Source organism: Elaeis guineensis, chromosome 11, assembly GCF_000442705.2.
Source record: "Elaeis guineensis isolate ETL-2024a chromosome 11, EG11, whole genome shotgun sequence".
Classification (NCBI taxonomy): domain Eukaryota; kingdom Viridiplantae; phylum Streptophyta; class Magnoliopsida; order Arecales; family Arecaceae; genus Elaeis; species Elaeis guineensis.
In genome coordinates, this window is record NC_026003.2 from 110,990,278 (window position 1) to 110,996,923 (window position 6,646).

The window sequence follows — 6,646 nt, forward strand, 5'->3', positions numbered from 1 at the left end:
GGATAACAACAACAAGCTTTAAAAATTTTGAGTTTTGAAATTTTTATTTTTATCATAAACTTCAATTCATTCTAATCAGATCGTTAAATTTTTAAAATATTATTTTTTTTTTTTACTACTATTTTTATCTAAAGATCGAGACGAAAATAATAACGTGTCATCACATAACACTTAATGAAAGCTGATATGATATGGAACCAGCTAATATGGAATCATAAGCTCCTTCTTCTTCCTTTTTTTCCCCTCTTACAAGGTAGAGTTTAAACTCTTTTCCCATATTCCTCTTTTTTTAGCTAGGGTTTACTCTTTTTTTCTCTTTTTTCTCCTCTTCTAGCTAGAAATTCTACTTTTTATTTTCCTCCATTTTCATCCACCACCAACTTTCTCAAAATCCCCACCATTTGTACCTCCTCTTCTAGATGTTTAGGAAGGAGATAAGCATACGGGCTTAGTATGGTTGAAAGAGTTTCATAACTTCGATGGGCTATTATATAAGAGAGATTTGCCTGTCGTAGTATATACTCTATGAAATAACATGCTTCTAAAGAATCATGCAGGGCACAACTATAGACTTGGTGGTAGTGGCGAAGGTGGTTTTGGTGGTAGCGGTAGTCATGATGGAGGCTTTGAAGTTAATAATGATAGGGGTGGAGGTACCGATAGTAGTATAGGAAGTGATAGGGTTTTAGAGTGGTAAAGAGAAAAAGATCAAGTAGAAAATAAAAACCCTAACTAGAAGGAAAAAAAGAGAAAAAAAGAGTTTATAAAGATTCCATATTAACTATTTCATGCCACATCAACTTCCACTATATATCATGTGATAGCATATGACATTTTCATCATGACTGTTAGACAGAAGTTGCAGCTAGGGACAAATTACAATATTCTAAATATTTGATGACCTAATTATAATGAATCAAAGTTTAAAATAAAAAATAAAAATCTTTAAAAATTTAAGATTTTTAAAGTCATTAAGCCAAAAAAAAAAAAAAGACTACGGCTATCAACCACTCTACCCCGTTTCAAGATCACGAGAGAACTAAAGATTGGGTAATATACATATCCGACTCGATCTTCCCCACCTCAGATTACAACCAAGCACTCATCGACAATTTAATGAAACCATCTTAATACTAGGAGAAATCTAGAAAATTGAAGTGAAGCGACTTTATGTCATCATCCTCTTTCTGATCTCTTGCTCTGATGTTTATCAACACCATGGTTGGGATTTTTCTGATAGGATTGAAACTGGATTGGGTTGGATCGGGCTAGACTCCTGCTCGAGCCTGGTCCGACATAATTTTTTGGGCTTCGAGACCGACTTAAGTTCGATTTTTTTGAAAAAATACCAGCCCGAGCCCAGGCCTGAGCCCGGCTCGAGCCCAATTGGGCCAACCCAATTGGAGTAGGAGCGACATTGTGGAAGACATCTCTTTTCTTTACGGGGGATGGGTTCGTCGCCTACGACCACCAAACCGAAAAGCTGATCTTCTAGGTAGACACCCACGACCAGGCCTCGCCCTTGCCGACTAGCTTGTCATCATGGGTCCCACTGGCACCTCCATCCTCACCCTCCGACTCAAGGTAAAGTGCCTCTGCCTCCTCTTCTTCTCGATCCCACCCTTGTTCCCTGACTCTCTTTTATATTTATTATAATTTACTATAATTTATTATTATTATTATTATTATTTTATCAAATAATTTGACTTGTTTATTTATTTTTCTTGTTACATGACGTGTTTATTTATTAGTATAGGAAAAAAGAATGTGAGGAAAAAAAAGAAAGAAAAAAAAATAGAACCGATAGCGGCCTCGGATCTTGGAACCAAACCTAGGTTTAGGTAGGAAGCAAACAAATGAGAATTGATTATGAATGTGGGATGCATGTGTTTCCATCCATGATGGATGGAAGATTAATTGCATAGTGGCCGAGCCTACACCAGCGGTGGGAGGGCTTCTTGGTTGAGCAGAGTGAGCGACAGGAGCTACAATTCACCGTGAGGAGGTCATCCATCTTCGACGGTGATTGAGGTGACGTGGTAGTAGAGGTATTACAAGAGGGATGGAGATGAATCAACGAATTTCACAAACACTAAAAGGACATCGAGAACACGAAACTGTAGGGTAGGGTTTAAGCTTTGTATTCAAGCTCGGACCAGATGAAAGGTATGCCCGAGCTTGGCTCGAAAGAAAAATGAGCCTTGTATTTAGGCCCAAGACCAGCCTAAATTATTTCGGACTGAGCCCAAAGCCAGACCCGAAGCCGACTCAGCCCAATGGGCCTCGAGCCCACCTCCAGCCCTACTTATTGATGACAGAAAATGAAGTCCCACAACCAACAAAAGGGAAGATAGTACCTTAAAATCTCGAGCATGGGCACTAATACATTTGAGGCGGAACCCCGATTTTATATCGACTTCAAGCCACCGACCTATTCAGCCATGTCAGCGATTTATTAGAATCTCCCAGTGACTTCTAAAACATCAACAAAACCCACAACTGATACCCACGATAATTGTCTTAACTGTCTATCAGATCAAGATCTAATAATTCTAGAGAACTAGGATTTAATGACCTACTTGATTTAGGCATAATAGTTTACAACTCCATCTCTATATAAAGAGATAACAAGAGGACCCTATGGAGGTAAGTTCCACTCCAGAGAAAGAAGCACTCACGCTCTTGCTCTCCCTCTCTCTCCTTTCTCTACTATTCTTAAGCTTTGGCTGACTCGAACATTAGAAGGTCCCTCGCTGAAGAACCTTCAGTGAGAGGGGACTCACCCTATAGATTTTTCTTTGCACTCTAGTCCTTGGGTTGAAGTCGAGCTCTCGTATCAGAAGGAGTCCGATCCTAACGCCACCCATCTCGGACCAAAGTCTTACAATAACACTAGGTTGGAACTGCGCTCGAGCCAGCCCAACTTTAGGTCGAGGTTCGGATTAGACTTGAAATAGTTCAAGACAGGTTTGGATCTAATTATAGGACCCGTTTATCTTTTGGTCCAGACTTAGGTATATCTTTAGCTTGGCCCAAACTTGGTTCAAACTTGAGCCTGAATTTAAGCGGTGGAGCCTAGGCACTGACCTCTACCATAATAAAAAAGATCTGCCTAACACATCATATAAAGAGTTTGTCAAAACCCACCGCATCAGTTATTTTCTCGCATCTTGATGCACAGTTGAGAATAGGTGGATGGGAGGTTCGGCTAATTCTTTTATTACTCCTAGTGAACACCATGATGACAGGCAACAGCGATGGCTGCTCATCTTATGACCCGATACAAAACCATAAACCCATCCTCCCACCCTCCTCCCTAATAGATGTCATTCCCTCCTCCTCCCAATTCCTTTGAGCCCTTCACTCTATCGCCTCCTCGCCACCTCTCGACCCTCTCGACCACAGTTGAGTATAGCCTATGTCTGATCCCAAATTTGCCATCATAGCTGGATCGACCTGTGATGCCAATCTCTCCCACAACCTGCTTTTTGGCTCCACAAAGATGCCTTTTTTTTTGTCCCTATTTATTCTTCTTCTTTCTTTGTCGAGGATTAACTTTAGCGAATGTCTTCTATATGGCTTCTATTTGAACTCCATGTTTGTTAACGTGAATTGTATGGAAAGATGAAGCATTTAGGGTTTCTAAAATGTATGTTCGAAATAAGAAAGACTAACAGAAAAAAAAATATAAAAGAAATAGAGATTCCATAGATTCGAGTTTAAAAATCTTCCATTGAAACGGGTACCTATTTCCGCTCCACCTCTCAGGACACCGCAACGGACGCCCACACTGATCTCCGATGTCACCCCCGTCAAATGACTCGACCCTAGCTGATTGATGGGGTTTGGTCATTGGAACAGTGGTAGAAAGCAGTCACCTATGATATTAGGAGTGGAGGCATTAGCAGTAGCATGAGGGTGCAGAGCTTATTGGGGTCGCCAAAGATCTAGATAGGTTTTAAGATCGTGGAGCTGATGGAGACAAGGATTTGGTGGTAGCAGAAACCTACAACAATCTTCCAGGCATCGAAAATTGTCAGTGGTGTCCGCTGGAGTATAGGACAGTGATAGGATCGCGAATGAAAGGATGGTGATAGGGTTGCAGATGAAGGGACGGAGACGCTGCTGGATTCGGGTCAGATTCAGGTTTGGGCATGGGTTGGGCACGAGTCTGAATTTCTAAAAAATTTTTGAGCTTAAGCCATGCTGAAGCCCAAAAAAATATTTTGAATAAGACTTGGATCAAAGTGTTTCTGGTCCAGCCCAACCCATTTCCAACCCTAAAGTAACAACATATATAAAATACAGCATTCTTAGTTGTAGTGCATGCATACTGGCACATAGGTATTTCATGAAAATATAATTTTATATTTCATGAGAAAATTTTTGAAATTCTCATGAGATAGGAATTAAAGACTTATTTTTTAAAAATATATGTTTAAGTCATTAAAGAATCTACAGTCGAAATAAATATTCTCTCCAGTACGATGATTCAAACCTTCTACCATGATCTATGGCTAAAAATATCATTAACTGCCATATTTTTTTATTTGCAAATAATGGTAATGTATGTAGGATGAGGTTTTTGCTTATATTAAAGATATAATATATATTTTATATAATTTTTTCAGAAAAATAGATGTTCAACTAAGTAAAAATTATTTTAAAATAAACCACTTTCTCACCACCAATCAAACACGCCAAACTACTTTTTCAACTATTATATTTATAAGAATGAACTTCCCAAAAATAATATTTAATGAAAGAAATTTTTTTTTCATGAACCAAATCAGCCATAAATTTCATGCACAAGTCCAAATGCCACTAACAGTTATTTAAGTCCATATATTTTGATCTATAACTTTACACATTTTTTTCATGGTTGTACTATTATATTCCATACGGTAAAAATCAAATCTCCAACCGAAAAGAAGTAGATGATACATATTTTGAAAATACGTGATCAATTTTTCAAGAATCTTTTTTAGATTAGGATTACAGTGCTTTAGGCTTCATATCATGTTCTTGAATTCTTTTCCTCCTTCAATTCATGCTCCGAAATTCATTTACAATTCAAATAGAGATTCTTTCTGATGTTCTAATGATCTACGGATTCCAAAGAGAGTGAAGTAAGATATGAGAGAGGAAAATAAATTGCTCCGATCATCTCTTCCATTTTTAGTCCCCTTCCTTTGTTACAATGATGATTGAGGCAATTTTATGAGGGTTGTGATGACTACACTTGAATGATCTCACACTCCCACCTTGACGATTGGCAACTTAATCATGTGGCAAGGGATCCAAGTGATACAAGATTGTATCCATATCCCATGTTGCTGCTTAAATCGATCGAGATCGGAAGACGAACATCTAATAGCTTCGAACGGAGATGCTGATGCTGGAGTGATCTACAAAACAAGCCCCAAACCAAAGATTGTGACTCCAGTGATGATCCTTCGACGCTTCAGTCAGAAAATAGAGAACAAAGAAGCAGCAACGGGTTCTCTGAGAGAAGTTCGATTGAACTTACTTGAATCCTCGGGACTCTGGTTGTTTATATAGAAGAATATCGAACAGCTGGATTGTTAGCTGTGAGATTGTACGATCTCGAGATTGCCAGGCCTTTGGACATGCCAAACTGGGTGAGATAACTCAGTCTTTAAATGCTCCCACAAGATCAGAGGAGATGGTTACGCTATATCTTATCTTATTTGAAATGGACAGCTATTATGCACATCAAAGAGATAAGACGACTGAACAGCTCAAATACAGATCAGACTTTGGAGATGTCCAAGCTCAGCATGGAGATGGATTTTTCAGCTCATACGGTGGTCAGCGGTCGTATTAATGATCTGAGAGCTTGACATATGTTATGATATAGTGCTAATTCGAGATGCTCACGGTAATCACCGTAATATCCTATGAGCACAAAGTTCCCCATTAGATGAGTTATACATGCCACGGTCAAAATCTCAGATGACAAAGCAAAGGATCCTGCAAAAAATTTAGTAATCTCTCCTGCCCCTCTCAAGCTTGCTATTTACACAATTCAATTGGCACGGACCATCATGTACCAATATTCCAGTTGGCCATTGCAATTCGATGATTGATAATCCAGCAAGAATCACACAGCAATTCTCTAATGCCATCAGGAATAAAGATTGTCTAATTGCTCTCGCTGGCCTTTTTGTTTCGAGCCCGTGGCAGTGCTCGGAATAAAGTCGTGGACATCTACTGCTTTGGTCGGCAAAGCGCTCCAATACTCCCTATTCTCGTCCTCTGCACATGTAACATGCCAGGTAATTGACCGTGGGAGCCCGCTGCAACCGATACCGGTTCCCTCCAAATGAAATTATTGATTGGAACTGTTCCACAAACTTTGCATCATCCAATAAAATATAATCATATAATTTTATAGATTAAAATAATTAAAAAAATTAAATTAAAAATAACTAATCATGATTTAATCATATATTTTATTTTCTTTCGTATTTCTCAATCAAAAGGAATATTTTGAAAATTTGAATTATCAAATGCCAATGGAACTCCAAACCAACGAGCAGAACTAATAATATCTCCTACCCGAATCCTCCGGATGCTCCATGAGGTCATTTTCATAAATTGATTCATCGGATTTTTTCTTAAA